At 43.0% G+C, this 22,643-nt stretch overlaps 1 protein-coding gene across 3 annotated transcripts in view; it reads right to left on the bottom strand.

Annotated features, from left to right (window-relative positions):
- The window catches only part of SLC6A4 (solute carrier family 6 member 4), a 62,756-nt gene extending 41,988 nt beyond the window's left edge, over positions 1-20,768 (bottom strand). The window contains exon 1 of one of the 3 annotated variants that reach the window (XM_069089735.1): positions 20,520-20,768. The gene's annotated coding sequence lies outside the window, so the exon portion shown is untranslated. Of the gene's footprint in view, positions 1-4,246; positions 4,360-20,391; positions 20,485-20,519 lie in introns of those variants that run through there. The other 2 variants (XM_069089737.1, XM_069089736.1) reach the window with 2 other exon arrangements.
- Positions 20,769-22,643: the final 1,875 nt, after the last annotated feature.

The raw sequence follows: 22,643 nt of genomic DNA, 5'->3' as shown, positions 1-22,643 counted from the left end.
ACTTTGTTATTACACTTTCACAGTGGCCTTTGTACGATCCTTTATGGCTACAGTGTGTTTCACATTGCCTCATTTCATTCTCATACCAATCTCCTGCAAATGTTAAGATCCTCATTTCATAGATGGTGAAATTGAGTATTTGAAACATTAAGGGACTTGCTTATGGATATCCAGGTAACAAAGGTTGGAGATGGGACTTGAACCTGGTCTCTTAAATCCTATTCTGTATCATTCCCCTGCTTGAGAATCTTTGCTTGCTCCCTGTTGCCTATAGGATGACATGTAAAATCCTTAACCTGGCCCAATCTGGCCCAACCTACTGATTATTTGTTTACCTGTCTTATTTCTCCTATTAGACTATTACCTCTATGAGGCCAGGAACTATGCCTTATTCTTCTTGATATTACCCATGGTGCCTTGCACATGGTAGTGGGCATTCAATGAGTATCTGTTTAGTGGATGATCCTATATCCCTAGGATGTATGATGTTTTAGATTTTATACATTGATCCTAGGAGAAGATAGATGGAAAAATGTATATATGACTGGTGTTCTTCTGGTGTGCCATGTAACGTATTCTTCTGGACCTTTAAAAGTCTATTGACAACCAACTGTAGTTACCTAATGTTCCCTATCCCCCATCCACTGCTTCTCCACCATTTCATACCCCCCTTTTGAACTGGGGCAGAAGGTATCAAGGAGAGCCATTTATTGCTTTCTGGTTTTGTTCTGAGTAGCTACAAAGTTCTGGCATCTCTAATCCCCACTGACTCTTTAACAGTAGGCTGAAGTAGCTACAATTTGATTCAATTATACAAACATTTATTAAATGCTTGCTACATATACGGCACTATATTAGGCACTGGGGATAAAATGTTTGTTTTAAAAAAGTCACTGTCTTCAAGGTACCTGCCTTCTTCAGGAAGGTCTTCCCAAGTATGCTAGTCCTGAGTGATCTCTCCCTTTTCCTAGTTCTTCCCCTCCCCACCCATTCCTGGATCATCCAAGGCAAGGGACATGGGGACAGTAGACCTGGAGAGGGAGACCTCAGGAGACACAGTAGGAAAGGTTTTCCCTTCTGAACCCCGAAACTCCCTAGAACTTTGTCCTCTCTTTATTACACTTTCGAGTTAGACTTTGTATGGTACTTTATGGCTACTGAGGGTTTTACGTTGACTCATCGATCCTCACAACAACCTTGTTCAGGACAATCCTGCTTCCTGTTCTATTCCTTTCTTCCCACCTCCCTCAGATTGCTTCTGTCTGTAAGACTTGGTGGATCATTCTCGTTGGGGATCACATATATATCATTATCATTCACCTCTAGAAGAATGTGTAAAAGCATACAGATAGAAGAAACCCAAGTATGGAAGGGAGAGCCTTGACTTTAAGCTCATACAAACAGGAGGGCTCTCTCTCCTGGAGCTTGGAATCTGAATACCATGGTGCCCAGCTCTGCCTGATTCCTAGGAGACAGACAGGTTATACCTCCTGAGATGTATAGACAGACAGACGGAAGTCTCCTGACTTCACTTTGTCTCCCTACTCCTTGTACTTCCCAGTTTTGTGAGTACTTTAGTTTAGATTCTGGGCCTTAGTTTTCTCATTTGTAAAATGGGGGAAATAGAGCTTGTGGGACTTTTGTCACAGAGGTGTTTTGAGGGAAGTCCTTAAACAGCACTATATGAATGAGAGCTAAAAGTCTCACAGGAAGCTCATGATACGATGAGAGATGTTTCCAGAGTATGATGAGCCTCTCCACAGACTTCCTCTTACCTAGCAGTGGTCAGATGAGCCCCGAGCACAAAATGACCCATGCCTTATAGAACCCCTTCATGCCTTGTAGAACCTTTTCATGGGTCTTGGGGAGCAGCTTCTATTTTGGAACACATCTACGACATCCCAGGTCTTTAGAGATTCTCTCAACTTCTTCTACTAAGATTATTGGATGGAAAAGATTGAGGACCTGGACATGAGAGGAGCTAAACTCAATAGTTTCTAGGAATTGTCCTCCTTTTTAAATTGAATGATATATTTTCATCTGCCTGTATTGTGTGAAGTACCAGCCTGCCTCAAATGGCTAGTGAAACGATATGTTTAGAGCCTCTTTCTCTTCCTCAAATGACCATAGATGTACTTATCTTTTCAAGAGACATCATGGGAAAGTGGATAGAGAGCCCACCTCAGGAAGACCTAGGTTTAAGTCTTGCCTCTAGCATGGACTAACTGTGTGATCCTGGACAAGTCACCTACCCTCTCAAGTTCCATTTAAGACTAAGTTTTAGAGAAGGTGACAACTTGCATTGATTGAGAGGGAGTTTTCTCACCAGAAGCTCCTACACTAATGAAATCACAAGTCCAGTAAAAAACAAACAAACAAAACCCCATCTACTTATCTTTTTACATCTTCCATCCTCCTAATAGAACACAAACTCCTTGAGGGCAGGAATTTTTTTTTTGTTTTGTCATATTCCTAGCACCTAGCACAGTCCTTTGCACACAGTAAACAATTAATAAATGCGTATTGGAGTTACAATGATGCATATGTTGGTGTAGGTATGAATTGGCTTAATCATTCCAAATTCCCCCAAAGTTGCTAAGCTACATAATCTTTGACCCAGCAATACAACTAGTAGGCCTATGCCCCAAAGAGATCAAAGGAAAAGGAAAATGTCCCATATAGACAAAAATATTCATAGCAGTTCTTTTTATAGTAGGAAAGAACTGGAAATTATAGAGTGCCCAGCATTTGGGGAATGGCTGAACAAATTATGGTCTATGACTTTGGCTATGGTTTATGGTCTAGAGCACAACTGTCCTTAAGAATGACTACGCTAAAGAAATGAAGAAATAGTTTCAGAGAAATCTGGGTAGAATTGTGAACTGATGCAGAGTGAAGTGAACAGACCAGAACAATTTATACTCTAACAGCATTGTAAAAATGAATACTTTTAAAGAACTTAAGAACTCTGATCAACCCAGTGATCAGCATTATTTCAGAGGACCAATGATGAAGAATGGTACCCACCTTCCAAAAGAGAGTCAATGGACTAAATATGCAAAATTAGACACACATTTTTGAGCATGCTCAGTTTGGAAATTAGTTTTGCATGCAAATGCATATTTTACAAGGATTATGTTTTTCTTTCCTTCTTTTTTCCATTGTGGGGGAGGGAGAGAAAATATAAATAACTCAAATTTAATTTGAAAAAAATGTTTGTTGGATTAGGTTGGAATGTATTGTATTGGATTGATGTGAATGAGGGCCAGGTTACAGATTTGGGCTCCATATTGTCAGCTTTCTCTGGTTCCATTGACACAGTCTGTGTGCCCTCAGCCATTGTTGGGTATTCATTCAACCCATGTGCTAATGGAGACACAGGTCAGAGCATGTGGATGGCTTGGCACAACTCACGCTAACCAGGTATACAACCTTGGAAAAATTACTTCTCCTTTCTGGTCCTAAGTCTTCTCATCTACAAACAGACAGGAGGAGGGCTGGCTGATTTCTGATATGTTCTAGTTCTAAGATCACCACCACTGTGGGCAAGTCAAAACACACCCTTGTTTAGGGGCATCATCTCCTACATTACTGCCAGGCCCTTTCTATTCACACTCTTCTCTACAATCCGAGATGCCAACAGTGGGGAACTCTTTACAAGGCTACTCAGAAGCAGCCAGGGCTAATTAGTGCAGCTCTGCCAAGAGGCCAATTCATTTCAATAGAATAAACCTTCATTTGGGCACATCCTCCATGCAAAACTCCTCCAAAGAAGAAAGTTGATTTCATTTCTTTGCCATAATGAATCTGATTTCCCACCCTTTCTGCAGGTGAGCAATCATTGGATAAATACAGAACTGTCATTAGTTGTCAGCAAGCCCTGCCCTTTGAAAAATGCCCATGATTATATTTCTCTGCCTTATTCCAGTCAGCACATTCTAAACAGACCTGGGGTTCTTTTATTTGGGTCCTGCACTTTAACCTCACATATCAATATTGCCTCAGAGCTAAGATATGATGCAGGTGCAGAATCTTCTTCAAGGGTTCTTAACCCCCTTTTTGTGTTCTTGACCCCTACGGGTGGCAGTCTCATGACTGGTGCTCTATGATTATGATCCCAAGTCAAAATATTCACATGTACCCACCTCCCACAATGTTACAGAGCCCTTCTTCAGACACATCAGCAGCCCTGCCTTTGCTAAAATCAAAATAATCCTGTGAGATAAAGCATGACAAAAATCATCACCTCTGTTGTACAGACGAGAAGACTGAGGCCAGGAGAGATGAAGCAAATTTACCCTAAGCTGCACAGAGAGAGAGAGTGGCAGAGTCAAACCTAGAACTCAGCTCCTGCCATGTTGAAACCATTCTCCCTCCAGACTGGACAATCAAGGCAGCCGCAGGAATGCTTGAGCTCGCCTCTTTCAATGTCTTACTAGCCCTTAGCTTAAGGGAGCACCTGAAGAGGATTAAACAAACTGCTTTGTATTTGAGACAAAAACAAGTACCAACTCTAGGGAGGGGATTAAAAAAAAACTTCTGTTGCATGTTAGAAACTGAGATCATTTCTGCCTGCTTGCCAAAGCATGTCTGGACATCCTGCATTTCTAGCTCTAATTTCCCCCTCAGGCTTCATATTATCCTTCATTTCATGGTTATCATAGAACCGGAGCAAAGAGAACGATGATTCTAGGCACTCACTCCCGAGAATCGTTTTTTACTAGGCAGGGCCTCAAAGTATTTGACAGGATGGGAAGATTTTATATAGATCTGCTAAAACTTTCTCCATAGCCTGTGATATTTCTGGGCCATAACCTGCAAAGGCTAATGGCATTCTGGTCTGTCATTTAGAAATAAGAAGTGTATTCATTTGGCAACCTCCACAACTGGATTCCAACAGGTAACTCAAACTCGCCATGATCATGATTATACTCATTACCGTTCCACCCAAACCCTCCCCTCCCTTTCCAAAATTGCCTATTTCTCTCAAGGGCGTCACGATGCTTCCAGTCTTCCAGGTTCACAATCTTTTTTTTCTACTTAATAGTATTTTTCCCCCAATTTTCAACATACACTTTTGTAAGACTTTGAGTTCCAAATTTTTCTCTCTCCCTCCTCTCCCCCTTCCCCAAGACAGCAAGCAATCTGATACAGGTCTCTCCCTTCCATCAGATGACAAAGGTCATTGATTCTGCAATATCTCTTGCATCTGTCTCTTCTCTCCACACCCATTGCCACCATCCTCATTCAGACATTCCTCACCTCTTAGTCTGGACTATTAGGATCACCTTCTAACTGTTTCCCTACTTCTTCTCCTCCCTCTAATCCATCTTCCACACAACAGCCAAAGTAATTTTCCTAAGTACAGGCCTGACGATGTCATTCACTGGCTCAAAAAACTCCAATGTCTCCCTTCTGCCTCCAGGAGAAAATACAAACTTTGCTGTTTGGCTTCTAAATCCCTTCACACTCTCACTTCAGGCCAGTCTGCCTTTCCTGATTTATTGCTTATTACCCTCCTATAGGCAGACCATGTTTCGGCCAAACTGGGCTGTTCCTCTTAAATGACATTCCATCTCCCATAAGGAATGCATTCACACCTCACTTCTGCCTCCTAGAATCTCTCATTTCCTGCAAACTCCCCTCAAATGCCACCTTCCCATGGAAGTATATCCTAATACCTGGACCACCCCCACCCCAAAATTACTCTGCATGTTCGACAGCCTGAACATGTGGGCTTGGCTATCCCTTGAAGGACAGTCCTGGGAAAATGCGTGGTTGTCTGTATGAGCATAAGATGTGACTACAGACAGACTGAAACTAGCTGCTAAGCCTTGGATGCTGTTTGGGTTGGGTCCAAGAAGGGTGGAGGTGAAACTCCAGAACGTCAACCAGCTCCTTGCCCCTTGTTACTTGTTTGTGAGAGATTTGGGCCCTTCAATCCTTAAAAGATCTGTGATTTCACCAGGATGAGTAGATTGCTATGTAAATTGCTATGTCTTGCAAAAAACATCCCATTTACTGTGTCTCTGCCTTTGCAAATATCTAGAATACCCTCCCTTCTCACCTCCATTCCTTGGAATCCCTAATTTCTTTCAAAATTAGTTCGAATACCCCCATTCATGGATTCAGATCATAATCCTTCTATACCCTGTTACATTCTTTGTGAATGCCTGTGGCTGAAAATATCCATTCCCTGGTGGCCAGCTATCTGGTGATGAGACTTTCCCACTTTTCTAAGCTGGTTGTGGGACCACAGACATACAGACTGGACAATACTTGAAACCTTTGGTTTTTAGGAGTTTATTCCCATGACTTATGGTTCACTAACATGGCCTCTGGGACCCCAACATGACCTCCACACTACCAGGAGGCTTTGGGGGAAGACTTTAGTGAAGGTCAGATTGATATAAGAGAGAAAAGTAGCCTTAGGCAAGGAGTTTCTGGACAAGAAAAAGGCACTGAGTCACCCTTGGGGACTTGTACTCATTTCTGCACCTTGGGTATAAAATCCAGAGAATTTAGTCATTTATTGCGAAATTGACTTATGCCAACAAAAATTCCAAAGGCAGACCAGAAACCCAAAAGATTTCTCATCTCAGAAGTTTTTTAATTTAACGTAATGAGTTTGGGGTAGACCATAGGCTATCCTCTGTCCTGTGGCATAGAGGAAGAATGATGATTTGAAATCAAAGGCCCTGGCTCAAATGGTTACTACTTTTTCCATGTCTTCCCCTCTCTCAGTAGAGGTAGAGGACTACGGGTATGGAATCTGGCATACACAGTCAACTGCAGTCACTTATTTGGTTTTGAAATTTTTTGTTGTTGTTATAAAGGAGGATTTAAATGGTAGGGTGGGTTAAGAGGCAATGACTATTGTATAAATAAAAAAAATAAGAAGAAAAAAATCATTGCTACGTGTGCGACTTTGGGCACTTTGAACTTCAGTTTTTCACTTAGAAAATGAGGGGACAATGATCTCTAAGACCCCTTCCATAGGATCAATCTATGATCCTGTATTCTGGGAGCCTTCTGCTCAAATAAAAAGGCCAGGCGTCCCTTAGAGAAGTTGACAACCTGCATTGATTGAGGGGGAGTTTTCTTCACTAGAAGCTCCTACACTAATGAAATCACAACTTTTCAGAGTCATCATTTAATATGCTTTAAGTGCCTACACAATTCTGGTGATTGGGGTAAATTATAGTGATCACAGTGTTTAGATCTATCACCCTGGGTCTCTATGTAGATAAGTCCCAGATCTATACATAAAATGTCACAAAAATTTTAATGTAATTGCATTAAGACTTTGGGGACACCCAATATATCTATATCTACCCCCAGTCTCTCTCCATTTCTGTATTATCAGCTGGCTGGCAGACATACCCCATGTTACAAATGTCCCATCACCACCTCAGACCTACCTCCAAAACTTCTCTCATCTCTCCTCCAAACTCTTCCCTTTTGCATGAGGGCATTAGCATCCATTTAGAGTCTCCAAGTTTACAACCTTGGACTTGTCCTTGAATTTTGTCTTTGTATTCTTCTTAGCTCAGTACAGCACCTTGGAGACACTTAAATGTTTGCTGGACTGGATTGGACTGGATTGGACATGTGGGTAGAACTGTATCAGAAGTAAAGGGAAGCCACCCAATTCTGAAGGAAGGGAGGAAGGAAGGAAGGAAGGAAGGAAGGAAGGAAGGAAGGAAGGAAGGAAGGAAGGAAGGAAGGAAGGAAGGAAGGAAGAAAGGAAGGAAGGAAGGAAGGAAGAGCCTGGGCCTTAGACACAGGGCAGCTTACTGGAACCTGGCATCCATTTAGACATTTACAGTCCCAAAGACCTCCCTCTAATTCTTTCTAGGAGGGGACACAATCATGAAGCCCCCACTAGAGCCTCCAGTTGCCTTTATGTTTGACTTTTATTTTCAAAACACTTTCCCATTTTTTTTTGACTTATTGATCTTCACTCCATTCCTGTGAGGTACTTACCTCCCCATTTTACAGTGGAAACTGAGGTCTACAGGGTTAAGGGACCTTAATTAGAATTAGAATGTAAGCCTCAATTCAGTATTCTTCCTACTAACACTATACCTTTCTAAGTGATCATTTGAATGTGATCTCTCCTTCTCCCATAGGTGAAGCCCAAGATTCAGCAAGACTGGTCTATTAACTGTCCCCAACCATGCCTACAATAGTCTCAGCTCTGTGTGTTGGCCCACCCAGTTCCTTCCACCTGCCCCTTCACTGGCTTATCCTTCTAACCCAGATTCAAGGCCCACCTTCTCCATGAAGTCTTCCCTGGAGGTTTGGGCCCCCAGAATTCTTTGGCATATTTTACACTTCTCACACACTGCCTTCCCTGTCTTATCTTTTTAAGGAGTATATAGCTTGTCTTCCTGAACTATAGAATCCCAGATCTCAGAGTTAGGAGCAACCTTGTAGGTCGTGGGTTCTAACTGGAAAGATATTCCCTCTGCAACAGGCATTCCTAGCACTTTTGTGGGTCCTAGATCTCTTTGGCAATCTGGTGAAGCCTATGGACCCCTTCTCAAAATAATATTTTTAAATAATCGAAGGAAATGCTAAATTTCAGTTAGAGTTAGAGTCAGCTAATAAAATTAAAGATGCAATTTTTTTCCCATTCATGTTCATGAACCTCCTGAAATCTATGCACAGTCATCCACGTGGTCCATGAACTCCAGGCTGAGAAATCCTACCCCAATATGTGACCATGAAGTTCCTGCTTGAGGGCTTCCAGAGATGGAGAACTCACTGCCTACTCCTCCCCACACAGGACAACTGACTTTCCATTTGGACGGCTCCAACTAGTTGGAGGTTTTCCCTGACACTGAAATGAAATCTTCCTCCTGCCACTTATAAGATCATGAGATCACAGATGAAGAACTGAAAGACAGGTCAGAGGTCACCTCATCTAATTTTTCCTAGTCTTCATTTTATAGATGAGGAAACTGAGACCCATAGATCTAGAGCTGGATGTGCCCACCTCCTTTTTTTGAATCAGGAAACTGAGGCCACCAGGAGTAAGTAACCTAAGGTCACAGAGGTAGTAAGGTATCAGTGACAGGATTTGAATTCGAAGCTCCATGATGCCAAGTTCACTATTCTTTACATTGCACTTTGTACTTGTTCTCCTTTGGCATCCAAAAAACTTCCCTCTTCCATGTGATAAATGTGTCTTCTGTTTTCCTCTTTCCCAAGCCTCCTATGACATGCTTTTCAATCTTTTTACCATCCCAGTCACTCTCTCTAGACATCTTCTAGCTTTTCAATGTCTTTCCTAAAAAGTTTGGCCTGGAACTGAACACAATTTTCTCCATGTATTCTGATCAAGGCAAAAGATGGCAGAATTCGCACCTCACCCTTTCTTCTATTATACCAGCCTAAGTTTACATAGCCAAAGATCATGTCTGTGACTGCCTTATCCTAATTTTATCAATGAGGAAACAAGGGGAAAAAAACAAATCTAAGTGGCTTGTCCAAATGCATACAGATAGTGTTTAAGGCAGGATTCAAATCTGAGACGACAGCTCTTGAGCTAGGAATAGGTTCAGAGGCCACCTCATCTGAGCACCGCATTTCACAAAGGAGGAAACTGACATCCAGAGAGTTGAAATGATTGAACCAAAATCACACAGGTGGTGTCAGAAGCAGGATTTGAACCCAGGTCTTGGGGTTTGGTCCAGGTCTGGTCCAGAGATCAGAGAGTTTCTACTCTCCCAGTGCTGCCTCCTGGGTCTTTTGACTCCAAGTTCAGTATCATAGGGGATATTTTTTGATTCATTATGCCATAAGTGCCTCTGAATCCACCTAACTGGGCTATCACCTAGCCTGTATCTCTTCATCTTGTCCACAAGGACAAAACTTTGTGAAACGCGTGGCTGGAATCCAATCATACTAAAAGTACTGGAGTTTTAGTGGGAGGAGCTAAATTAAAAGTCTGATTCTGCCACTTACTCCTTATGTGACTGTGGACAAGTCACTTAAATGGTTTGCCTCAGTTTCTTCAACTGTAAAATGGGGAGAATAATAGTACCTGCCTTACAGCATTATTGTGAGGATTAAATGAGATATTTTGTAAAAATGTGTAATTTTGTTTGTAATTTGTAGAAAAAAAAAAGCACTTAGCACATTGTCTGGCATACAGTAGGTGCTATATACACGCTTATTTCCTTCCCCTTTCCTACATCGCCTAAAATCTCTAGGCTCAATTTTCTCAATTGTAAAATAAGGAGGTTGAATTAGATGACCTTGAAGATGCCTTCCATCTCTAAATCAATGACCCTATGTCCAAGGGGTTCCCCTAATCTGTTTTCCTTTCTATATTCTCACTACCTACGTCCTAGAATTTTGCTAGGAATTGAAGCCAAGCTGATCAACCTATACACTGGAGAATCCACCTTTTTCTCCTCCTTGAAAACCCAGACATTTAACTCTCTCTAGTCCTGCCTCATTCCTCCTACTCTCCAGAGATTTCAGAGATGACCACCTGTACCCATCCTATTCATCCATGTTCATACTGGATGTGATGGCTCCTGCCATCTCACTTATCTTGGGTGTGAGTTCTCTGACCATTATTTTTGTTACTTTCCCCCCAGTCCAAAGATCATTCTACTCTGGGGGGAAGAGGGAGGGGCTTGTGTCTTACACCCATTTCTAACTCCCAAGGACTTGAACATGCAGAAAGCACTTGGGGAAACACTGATTGAAAACTCACTCTATGTTGGGCCATGTACGGATATTCAACTGGTCAGACCATGCCTACAATTTCTGAACATTATGCCTTCGGTAAACCAATGCATACCCTGTAAAGTTGGGAGTTATGAGTGGGGCAGGTTTGAATGCTAAGGAGGGCATTGTTTGTTCAGTAGATGACAAGAGGTAAACTTAGCTTCTATTGCCCCAGTCCCCCCCCCCTTTCTCCCCCCCCATCCTCTCTCTCTCTCCCTCTCTGTTTCCCTTCTTTCTCCCTCCCTCCCTCCCTCTCTCTCCTTTTTCTCTCTCCCTTCCTCTCTCTCTTTCCCTCTCTGTTACCCTTCTCTCTCTCTCTCTCTCTCTCTCTCTCTCTGACACACACACATGCATGCACGCATGCATGCTCATATATCAAGTGGTAATGGTGTTCTAGACTTACACTGGAAACAAATCTTCAAGTATTTAAAAGGCTGTCATGTGAAACAGGGATTGACCCCCAAACTAGAAGCAACAGGTGGACAGAGAGACAGATTTAAGCTTAAAAAAATTAACTAGGAACACTTTCTAATAATTAGTGCCATCAAAAAGTGGAATGGACAGCCTCGGGATATAAGGTGTTCCCTTCCTACAAGGACTTCAAGCAATTCTAAATTACTTGTTGAGTGTTTTGCATTGGGGAATTCCTTTCCTAATACTGCAGGGCTAGATGACTTCGAGATGGTGGAAAAAGGATTGTCTCTAGAGTCAGAAGAGTGGGTTCAGATGTCCCCTTTGACACTGCCATGTGACTTTTAACAAGCCACATCCCTTCTCTGTGCCTCAGTTTCCTTATCTGTAAAATGAAGGGTTGGACTGTTGTCCTCTGAGGTCCCTTCCAGCTGTAAATCTATGATCCTGGGATCCTTTTTAACTCGAAAAGGCTGTGAGTCAGTGAACTACAGGTGCTCCCCAACTTGCAAATATGTTGTGTTGCAAAAGACCAGTTGTAAGTAGGTTTTTGAGAGCCCAGAATGCACTTTCCCATAGAAATAATGTTATACATGGTTGGGTTCCCAGGTCAGCCCACAAAAGCCTCTTGAAAACCTATTACATTGATGAAATACCATGAATCTGCAGCAAAAGAGGAGAAAATGATTGTTACTATACTAGTAATTAGACTACGTGGAGGAAATAATAGGACTGAATAAGGAATTGTTTGTCCTGAATGCTGGTGCTTGAGGAAATGCCAATCTAATTAGAGGAGGAGACCGAGACAAAAACCTGTGTGGGAATTCCGAAGGGGACTCGTGGGAGTGTTTGAGGGCTTTGGAGGTTCACCAGCTGGTCCTGGCTTACATCACTTTCCACTTTAGTCCTTTATGGGTTTTCTCCTCCTGGAGGTAGGTGAGTCCTGGGTATCCCTCTTACTTTGATCAGTCATAATTAGGGTCATTCTTGGCTCACCATGGAATGAAGAAAGAAGAGGGGAGAGGGAAGTGAGAAGAGATCAGAGAGAAGACAGGAGAGAGGGAAAAGGAGAAAGAAAAAAGAGGAGGAGAAGGACAACTGATCTGTTTTCATTCTCTCTCTCCCTCCTCCTCCTCCTCCTCTCTCCATCTCTCTGTAGGGTCCTAAACATAGGGTCTTTGAACTGATTTTCACTGATAATTCTAAGAACTCCATTTCAGTATAATTATTAGTCTCCATTGTAATCATAGGGTTCTTATTTTATGCATTTAAAAACCTGACTGAGAGGAGATCTATGGGCTGTTGCCTGAGGCTCCAGGAACACCAAAAAAGAGTGTTCCAGTCTGGAGGGACCCTTCCTTATGTGTCCCCAGGAAGATGGTGTCAGACACAGAAAGCATTGATGCCCAGGACAGAGACGAACATTTTGGGTTTGTTTGATTATTTTGTTTTGTGGAATTTTTTTTAAGAATTTGATTGTTAGCTGTAGAAACATGATGTAAACCATTTATCCAGAGCGGTAGTAAAAAAACAAACTGTTCTATTTGGAAAGAAACCAGGAACCCCAAACTTTCCAACACAATTGTACTAGGCAACTCCTGAGGGCCTGCCCAACTCTCAGATTCTTTTCTTCTTTGCAAACCTTGATATTTTAAAGCACAAACACTAAACTGAACCCCCCCACCCCAATATAAACTCTGGACCTTTCAATCAGTCAGCAGCCAGACTCCTTCGAAGCCTGGCCTTGGTCTGAGTATCTGAATCTCTTCCTCTTCTCTCTTCTCCCCATTCTTTCCCCTGCCCTCTTCTCTCCTCTTTCTCTCCTTCCTTTTTCTATCCTTCTCAATTTTCTCCTCTCTTTCTTTTTTCTCTCTCTTCCCCTTTTCTCTGTTCTCTTTCTATCTACTCTCTTCATTTCTCACTCTTCCTTACCCCTTTTTCTCTCCTCCTTCTTCTTTTCTCATTCTTTCCTCTTTCCTCCCCTTTCTTTTCCTTTCTCTCAGTCTCTCTTCCTCTCTTTTCCTTTCTCTTTTCTCTCTCCCTTCTCCTTTTTCTCCTTTCTCCTTCCCTCTTCTCTTTAATCTTTTTCATTTTTTTCCTTCTTTCCCTACATCACTAGGCTCAGACTGTTTTTGAGGGTGTGATGGCACCGTGAGAAGCCTTTCCTGGTCCTCTGGCCACAGCCACCTGTCAGCGATCTGGCGACCTCAGACCCACCCAGGCCTGGTATGGCTTCTGCCCCACATTGCCATGACATGAACATATCTGGCTGCTTTTCTGCTCTGGGAGCTCTCCCCCAGCTCACAGTGTCCTCACTTAATGACTATTTAGCATTGAGACCCATTTGGTTTTGTCTTTCAGCCTGTGGCTAATGATGCTTCTATGATCACTTGCAGGGCAGTAGGGATGCTCACCCCCTGGATTTTCACAATTCTCTCCTGCGCTAAAGTCAGAGCATGGCCACCAGTGGGTACCCTTCACACCATCTTATCTCACCCCATCAGACAAAGAGCTATGTCACTTTGAAAGGATCTTGTTAACATTCAATAAATACATAATGATGAAAGGCAGCCTGTGTCCATGGCTCAGGCCTCAGAGGCCCTTTCTCCCACAGTTCAGCTACTAGCTCTTCTGCCCTTACATCCACAAACCAGAATGAGTCTTCATTTATATAATAAGGGACTGACCAAGATCACGGCTAAGCACCCTGTCAGCCCGAAGTCTTATGGATCTACAAGGACTGCACAGTGTCAGAACTGAAAAAGACATGGGAGGCAGCTAGCTGTAGGGATTGAGACTTGGAGCCAAGAAGATCCAAGTTCAAATCCTGCCTCAGACATTTTACTAGGTGTAACCCTAGGCAAATGTCTTGGCCTCTCTGTGTCTCAGTACCCTCATCTGTAAAATAAGGGGGTTAAACTCAATGGCTTCTGATTCCCACTTCTAAATAATAACAATAATAATAACTAGAATTTATATAGCACTTTAGGGTTTGAAAAGTGCATTACAAATATTACTTCATTTTATCCTCACAACAGGCCTGAGATATAGATGCTATCATTATCCCCAATTTGAGGAAACTGAGGCACACAGTGGTTATGGGACTTGCCCAGGGTCATGATGCTATTAAGTGTTTGACTCTAGATTTGATCTCAGGTCTTCCTGTACCTATGATCTCAACTAGTACAACTTCTCCCCATCCCCATTTTACAAAGGAGGAAACTGAGAATCAACTAGGGGAGATGACTTTCCTAAAGTCACACAGCTAGTTAGTGGTAGAGTCCTTGATATACTGGGGCCTCTGATTCTGTGACTGGAAATATCATTCCCATCCCTTACCAAGCCTCCCCCCTGGATGGCTTCAATTCCTAGCAATCTAGGAAGCAGGTAGTGAGCATATAGAAAGGGAAGCATGGCAAAACAAAAAGTCAAGTTTGGACCCAAGTCCTAAGAGAAAAACTGGCAAATCAAATGATCATAGATGCCAAATCTGAGGGACCCTTTAAGGTCATGTGGTCCAACCTCCTTATTCCCCCTTGGGGAACCAGAAGCCCTGAGAAGTGAAATATTTGCCCAAGGTTACAAAGGGAGCACAAGAGGCATGGTCACGATTTGAACCTGTACCTTCTGACTCCAGACTCAGAGCTCCTTCCAATGTACCTCATTACCTCTTGTGAGGTTATAGGCTGGTGTACAAGCCTCTTCTAGTCCCTACCATTTCCTAGTGTCAAGTGAATAGTTTACAAATAAATAATAATAATATATTTAAAATAAAAATATTGAAAACATTTTGAAAATGAAGAATTTTTACATAATTGCTTTGGGTTCAAACCTCTGGAGATAAGGCAAGATTATTTTTAATTTCACTTTTTATTCCTATAAACTTAATAATACCATCAAGCACATAAAATTCACAAAGAATCAAAATATGGAAAAGATCTCTAAACAAATTCTTAATATCCAAATTACTTACATTTTGCTTAGAAAAATACAAAATTTAACAAAATAATAGCAAGTAATTTATTTGTTCTGTGTCTCCTTCCAATTCCTTTTCCATCTGGGTACTTCTAAAATTTTGTTACTTTTGTTGGTATTTTAAAATGTGTTTGTCATTCTCACTTTCTGACCCAGCTCTGTGTCACTTCGTGAAAGTCTCTCTCTATATCTTTGAATTCTTCACATTTATCATTTATGGTGAAATCATGTCCCATTATATTCACATATCATACTTTTTACAGTCATTCTGGACAGATGGGTCATTTCCAGTTTTTCTTTTACAAATAAAGATGTTTTCATAGAAATGACTACCCTTCCTTTTTTTTTTCCTTTTAATAACTAACATCTGTAGGATAAAGTCCAGGAATGGAATGATTGGGTTAAATCAGTCATAACTAGCTGCCTTGCTGTATGTAGCCAGATTTCTCACCAAGAAGCTTATCCAGGGGTGGGGAATGTGTGGTCTCCAGGCCACCTGTGGTCCTCTAGGTCCTCAAGTGCAGCCCTTTGACTGAATTCAAACTTCACAGAAAAAAATCCCCTTAATAAAAGGATTTGTTCTGTAAAACTTGAACTCAGCCAAAAGACTGCACCCAAGGAGCTAGAAGGCCACATGTGGCCTCAAAGCTGCAGGTTCCCTACCCCTGCCTCTATAATGCCCCCAACAGTGGAGTAGGGGGCCTGTTCCTAGCACTGGATATTATTGTTTTGAGCTATTTTTGTTGACTGGATCATAATGGTAAAGGTGGTTTCTTCAAGTTTTTTTTATTTTCCCGATTATTAGTTCAAACATCTTGTTATAGGGTTATTATTAACAATTTGTATTTTTTTCTTCAAAACCTGCCTTAGCATGTCCTTTGATAATTTCTCCATTTGGAGAAATGTATCAATGCAGGGATGTTCCTATACATGTGAGTTTTACTCTTATAAGTCAGTATTAGTTCTTTATAAATGTTTTGTGTCAGATTTTTATCAGATCTATTTACCATGAATATTTTTTCCTAATCTATTCCCTTTCACTTTAGAGATATTACTTTATCAGGCAAATCCTTTTATCTTCACATAATCAGCTCCCTCAATTTTGTCTCCAATAGTTTTCCTATTTGCCAATAAATCTGTTCCTCCCTTTTGCAGGTGAAATTAATGTACTATTCTTTTTTCTTCTATTTTTTGTGATTTAGAAATATTTAGATGACTAATCCAATCAGATGATTGTGGTGTATGATGTTAACCCATTTTTCACCATATTCAATTTTTCCAACAGCTTTTATTAAATAAGTGTTCCCTTCCTTGCTTTGGTTTCTCAAACACTAATCTCATGTGTATTAGGTTCTGTTTCTGAATTTTCTATTGATTGATAGTTTTTCCTTCATTTAAAAAAAATCTTGATCCAATACTAACCATTTGTATAAATAACCTCTTTATAGTACATTTTGAGACCCAACAGCCAGTTTTTGCAACAGTGAGCCCACTGATGCCCAACAACACCAATTTTTTTTTCTCCATAGTTCCCCCTGGTAGTTTTACCCTTCTTTTTTTCTGTATTAACTTTGTTATGAGTTTTGAATTCTGTTGAGGACCCCATAGATGCTTTGGCTGGTGTTGGGTCAAATCTATATTTTGAGTAGAGAGGATGATTTGCAAAGAGAAAAGAAAATGTCTGGGCTGGTCAATTCTTTGTGTTTATTCACAAAGTTGTGCTAAGTACCCAAACACCCACAAAGGAAGAGGGTTATACTGCTTTCTTCCCACACATAACACGTGTTCCTAAGGCAGCATCCAGTCATCTGGTGTGCTCAGTACCTGATCCCATTCCACACACATCCTTTCTCCCAATTCACCATGTTACCGTAGTTACTAGGTTAAAGAGAAGCAGCAGAATCTGTATGGAAAATAAAACATCCTGAAGTGTTTATTGTACCCAGCCCATTTCTACCGTATAAGACATTGTATAGATTGAGAAAAAAACATCAGAGAGTGGTTTGGAGGCTCTAGATGGGGGAAGGGAGTTTAGACCCCATCAAATCCAACCCACCAAGTTTAGAGCTCTGGAAAGTTAAGACCTAGAGAGAGAAGCAGGGGGGCTAGATAACCAGTGGAAGAAGCATTAGGGTAGGTCAGGAGACCAGGGTTCAAACCCTGCCTAATGTACTTACTAGCTGAGTAACCATTACTGATATAGTCCAGCCTCTTTGATCCTACTGAAAAAATAGATGCTGTACCATCAATGTCTCAGGATTAATGGGAGGAAAGCACTTTGTAATCTTACTTTATGTAGCGGAGCAGGTACTCCTGGCTTCAGAGTGGAGGAGACTGGCTTTGGCTTAAGAATGGTCTGCAGAAATAGTACAGGGATTGACCCGCACATGAGGGAGACAGTACAACATCCGAGGTGGCCACAGACCACTTCAGAGCACTGGTCATTTCTGCTGCCGGTATCCAGAGCCCACAGGAGGTTTCTTTGTGCTGGTCCTTTGAGCTGTGATTCTGTGATTGCCAAGCAAATAGAGGGTGGGAGAGGATGGGCAGCCAAAAACAAGAACTCACACCCCCTCCGAAAACCATTTACTCAGAATCCACTGGCTTCACACTCTCCCAGGGTGCATTTTTTGCTCAGACATCTTTAGATAAAAGCAAAGACTTGTGACCTCTCCCTGTTGTATCTGTCTTTTCAACATGCCAAGAGCTAAACCTCCCAAGCCTCTTTCCAAGGAGCCCCAAGCATTATTGCCTCTGCCCAATGACCAAACATTACCTAGGTACCTCCTGGACCGACTTGCTGATGCATTCAGGATATGAAACATCCAAGTGTACAATACCCCATCTTCCACCTTCATCACTTTGCACCAGTAGGCCCTAATGCCAAGCCTGGAGTCCACTCCCTCCTCACTGCACTTCACCGTCTTCATCAGTCTATATACTTAGAGTTAGAAAGCACTTAGAGAGTCCAAGATCTTGGTTTTACAACTGGGTCCCAGAGAGGTAAGATGCACCCCCCTTGCCCCAGGAAAAGGCAGTGAGTAAGTGTCTGAGGCAGAAGAATTTGAACCTAGAACATTTGACTCCAAGTCAAATGTTCTACTAGACAGCATTGCATCTCAGCAGCCCCTAGCTTCCTTTAAGGTTCCTTCTTCAGGAAACCTTCCCTGATCCACCCAGAAGCTACTCTCCCTCTTGAAGTCATTTTGCATTACATTGTAAATATTTTGCCTTTTTTTATCTGTGCACATGCTGTATCCCTACAAGAGAAGGTAAACTCCATGAAGGCAAGAATTGTTTTGTTTTTTGACTTAATATGTCCAGCACCTAACACAGTGTCTGGTACCGAAAGTGATGCTTCCAATATACTTACTGAAAGGAAGTCAACAGGCCCCTAACCACATATAGCTCTTTCCTGGAGATTCTGGGAAAATCTGTCTGCCCTCCCTGCACTCAGGGGACCAGCCAGACTGAATATTCAGCCTCGATCTTTCTGATACCCAACAACCACTGCCTACAGGGTTATTCCTTTCCTGCCTTCCACAGCACATTCAGAGGCTTACAGGAGTAACTAGTAATGAAAAATATATTTGGATTACTCTGTTGGCAGGCAACATCCCTGAGGTTTTCTAATTGGCCTGCCTAGACCCAGTTAGTAGGAGGAAGGGACTTTTATTCATTGATGGAGCCATGTCAAAATCATCACTCACTGTGGTTCCCTGAGGGGAAAAAAAAAAACCAAAATATCTTGCATCTCACTAGCTATGGGCTTCCAGTGCCCACAGTCCTGAGCAGGAAGGTCATTCCTCACAGCAGAAATTCTGAGAACGACACAGACCTTCTGACCTGAAGGGCTCTGTCTGAAAGCTGATAATGGGACATGGGCCCAAGCTGCACACTTCTACAACCGCATCCCTCCTGAGACAGGCTATGCATGGCTCTCTTCCCCTGCTCAGCTCCTTTGTCCTTTCACATTCCACATTAACCCCAGTGTTAGATTTCTTAGACCATTTCCTGATGGGATGGAAAGCAAAAGACATTTAATATTTGGACCAGCTGTCCTCTCACCATAAAGGGATCTAAGCAAACTCATAAATAATCCACTGACCTGGTTCATCTAGTCAAAACAGATCATATACACATTTACCCAGGAAAAATAGACAGCCTAGGCATAGTAGAGAGAGAACTGGATTTGGCAGTGGGAAGATCTGGGTTCAGATTCTGCCTCTGACAATCACCAGCTCTACATTTTTAAGCATTCATTCAGCTTTCCTGGCCTTCAGCTTCCTCATCTGCAAAAATAAAGGGCTTGGAGCCGGTAGTTTCTAAGGTCACTCCCAGAGCAGCAAACGTTCATTTAACATTCAGGAGGTTGGGTGGGGAAGAGAACCAGCTGCTTGGAGCTCTCTGGCCTCAGTAAGTTTTATAAAGTCCTAAAGAAACTGACATCATAACAATAATAACATACATACTATTTTAAAGTTGGCAAAGAACTTTATATGCCTCATCTGAGCTTCACAACAATCCTGTGAGTTACTCTCACAAGCATTATTAACCTCATTTTACAGATAAGGAAACTGAGACCCAGAAAAGAGAAGGAGCTTGTCTAGAACCGCGGGCAGTCAATAAGTGCTGCCTCTGAGCAGGACCTGAACGCAGTTTTTCCTAACTCCAGGTCTAGCACTTCTACCCACACCACACTGATTCACTGACTTCACAACCAAAAAAAAAAAAAAATCCATATTAAGTTCATCAGTTTCAGCTGTGTTGAACAAGGGTTTGAATTTGACAAACTCCGAACACCCCGTGAAGCCTTGGAGCAGGCTGCCTCCCGGCCGCTCGGGGGGCTACAGGCTCAGGGAGTGGGACCCAGCCCGGGTAAGCGTGCGCTCATTCATTCACTTCTCTTAGCATTTGTGTCAAATGGGAACGGTCCCTGCAGAAGTGTCTGGGTGAGGCAACAGGCATGGAACCATAAGAAAACGAAATTTCCCTTAAGATGCAAAGTCAAAGCCAAATGAGACAATCAACCTCTCTCTCAGCGCCCCCGGGCACACGGAGAGCTTCTCTCTGCTGTGCCCCTCGACCCCAGCCAGACCTTCACCCATTACAGAGACACTTGCAGCCCAGAGCATCCCCAGCCAAGCCCCCGACCCTGCTCCGCCCCGCTCCTCTCCTCTCCTTTCCCCTTTCGCTGGAGCACTCTGGAAACTTGAGGGTGCCCAGAGAAGCGGCAAGGGATCTTTCGGTCCGACTTACAGCCAATCTCTCCAATCCGATCCAGAGAGAAGAGGTTTGCAGAGAGAGCAGAGGACAGCTCCCGAGCACTCCGCTGGGGGAACAAGACTTAGGAGAGGTGAGGGCTGAAAAGAGAAAGGAGCCAATACCTGGTGCCAGATGATTCTGAGCGCCTTCTTCCCCGAGAGTTATACAAGTCTGAATCCCCCTGCCCCTGAAGCCACTCTGGTGCCTGGCTTTGAGCGTGCGAACAGCCTATGCGGTGGGGGAGGTTTTTGTACTCCAGTGCCCCTCACATGGTCTGATTTCCAGATAATCGGCTGCCAAAGAGCTCTTTAAGAATTTTTGCGTCACTTTTAGCCGAATAAACTTTATGTTTCACCACGGCTGCCTCTGTGATTTCCTCCTAGCGGTGGGTGGCTGCATGGATGCGCTTGGGAGCAGGAGCCCCGAAGCTGACAGGCTGAGGACACGCAAGAACTGCTAGATTTCCAGGGGACTCGGGGTCCCATCGTGATAGCTCCCCTCCCTAGGCTCATAGACTTAGAGCTAGAAGGGGTCTCAAAAGTCATCTAGTCCCCTCTCTTTACAGAAAAGGAAATTGGGGCCCAGAGTGAGGAAGGGACTCGTTCCAGATCAAACACGTACGAAGTGGGAGAGTAAGGATTCGAACCAAGGTTCTCTGACTCTGGGGAAGTTAGGTGGGAGGCAGGAAGAGCTCAATTCGAATCATGCCTTTAACACAGATCTCACTTTTCTCTGCCTCAGTTTCCCTCATCTGTAAAATGAGGGAGTTGGGCTAGACTCAGTGATTTCTGAAAGTCCCTTTCAGCTCCAGTGTCCAGGACTCTTTTCAGACTGCCCCACCACGGCCTGGATGGAAGCAGTCCTCTGAGGTTCTGAGAGGGTCATAGGCCCTGGGACAATTATCTTAGGATCAGAGTTAAGGAAGCAAAGCCCCAATTCTGGGTTTGGGAGCTGGGAAATTCTCAGAGACAAAGAGGCATATTTTTCCTGTTGTTTTTTTTTTTAGTTCTAAAAAGAACAGCAACAAAAATAATTTTTCCTCCTCCCCCCCAAAAAAGATTGAAGTCCTAGACAATTCCAAACCAAACCACAGTCCATCTTTCCACATCAGTCATTAAGTCAGGCCATTATAATTTTTTTCTCTTAGAGAAGTGCCCAAAGAGACAATTCCACCCCCACCCCAAAGGGAAGCTGGGAAACAAGCAAAGCTTCCCTCCCCTGCTCCATCTCTGCCCCCATCATATTAAAACCAGTAAGATTTTATGTTCTAAAAAGTCTCACTTAATACCGTCGTCTGTGTATCTGGAGCTCACTTGGGGAGTTTTGTTTTGAAACCTCAGAGGACAGAGCCCAATGATCTCAGAACTAAGATTCCGGAGTTGGGGAGGTATCTGTTTTTGGATTTCGTGCTAGCCGCCACAATAGGGGAGTGTGGGTGGGAGTGTCCGCCACAGTCTCTGAGGAATCAGTGATAAGGCTTTGCTGCCACCTTGACACCAGTGTGAGTACTGCAAGTACTGAGATCCCTCTTTGGAATTTGGGGTTTTGAGAAGCCAACAACTTTGGATCATAGACCAAGAGCCAGAAGGGTTCTTAAAGAGTACCCATCCCAGCCCCTTCGCGTTACAGAGGAGGAAGATGAGGGAATTACTTCACAAGAGGGGGAATCACTTATTTAAAGCCACAGAGATAGCAGAATTAACTTCTCCAATTGGGAATAGAGATCCCTTTCCAGGACACTGTCGTCCCCACCCCCACCCCCCACCTCCCCATAAGGCATTGCTCCTTTCCTAGGTGGAGTCTGTCATTTCCCCCTCTCTGAACACAGCATCCTTACCTGCATCTCTCTCACTTTCCCAGCTCACCCACTGAACCTCCCCTCAGGTCTCACCAGGATCTTCAGTCACTGGATATCCCGTTTCTGAGTAGGAGGCTCCTGGAGAGTAGAGATGGGTTCAGTCTTGGTCTCTGTATCCTCAGCACCTAGCACACGACATAATCGTGCTTAATAAATGTTCCTTCTTGGCCACCTATTAGTACCGTCTTCAGCAGCCTGGGACAACCTGTCTCCACTCTTGGATCACCCCCAGTGTCTGACTTCTCCCTTCTATCTTCAAGGATAAGAAAATGAAGAATCATGAAGATGTGGCCGCTTTGTTTATTCACTCATTGTCACACTTTCTTGGAGATTCCTCCCAACACTGAGATTTTAATTGATTTTCCCCCTGAAGTCCATGGACCTCCAA

Source organism: Petaurus breviceps, unplaced genomic scaffold (genome assembly GCF_028583685.1).
Source record: "Petaurus breviceps papuanus isolate PSGF00001 unplaced genomic scaffold, PetGlider_PUasm1.0 186, whole genome shotgun sequence".
In the NCBI taxonomy this organism is placed as follows: Eukaryota; Metazoa; Chordata; class Mammalia; order Diprotodontia; family Petauridae; genus Petaurus; species Petaurus breviceps.
This window is presented reverse-complemented; position numbering and strand designations above follow the sequence as displayed.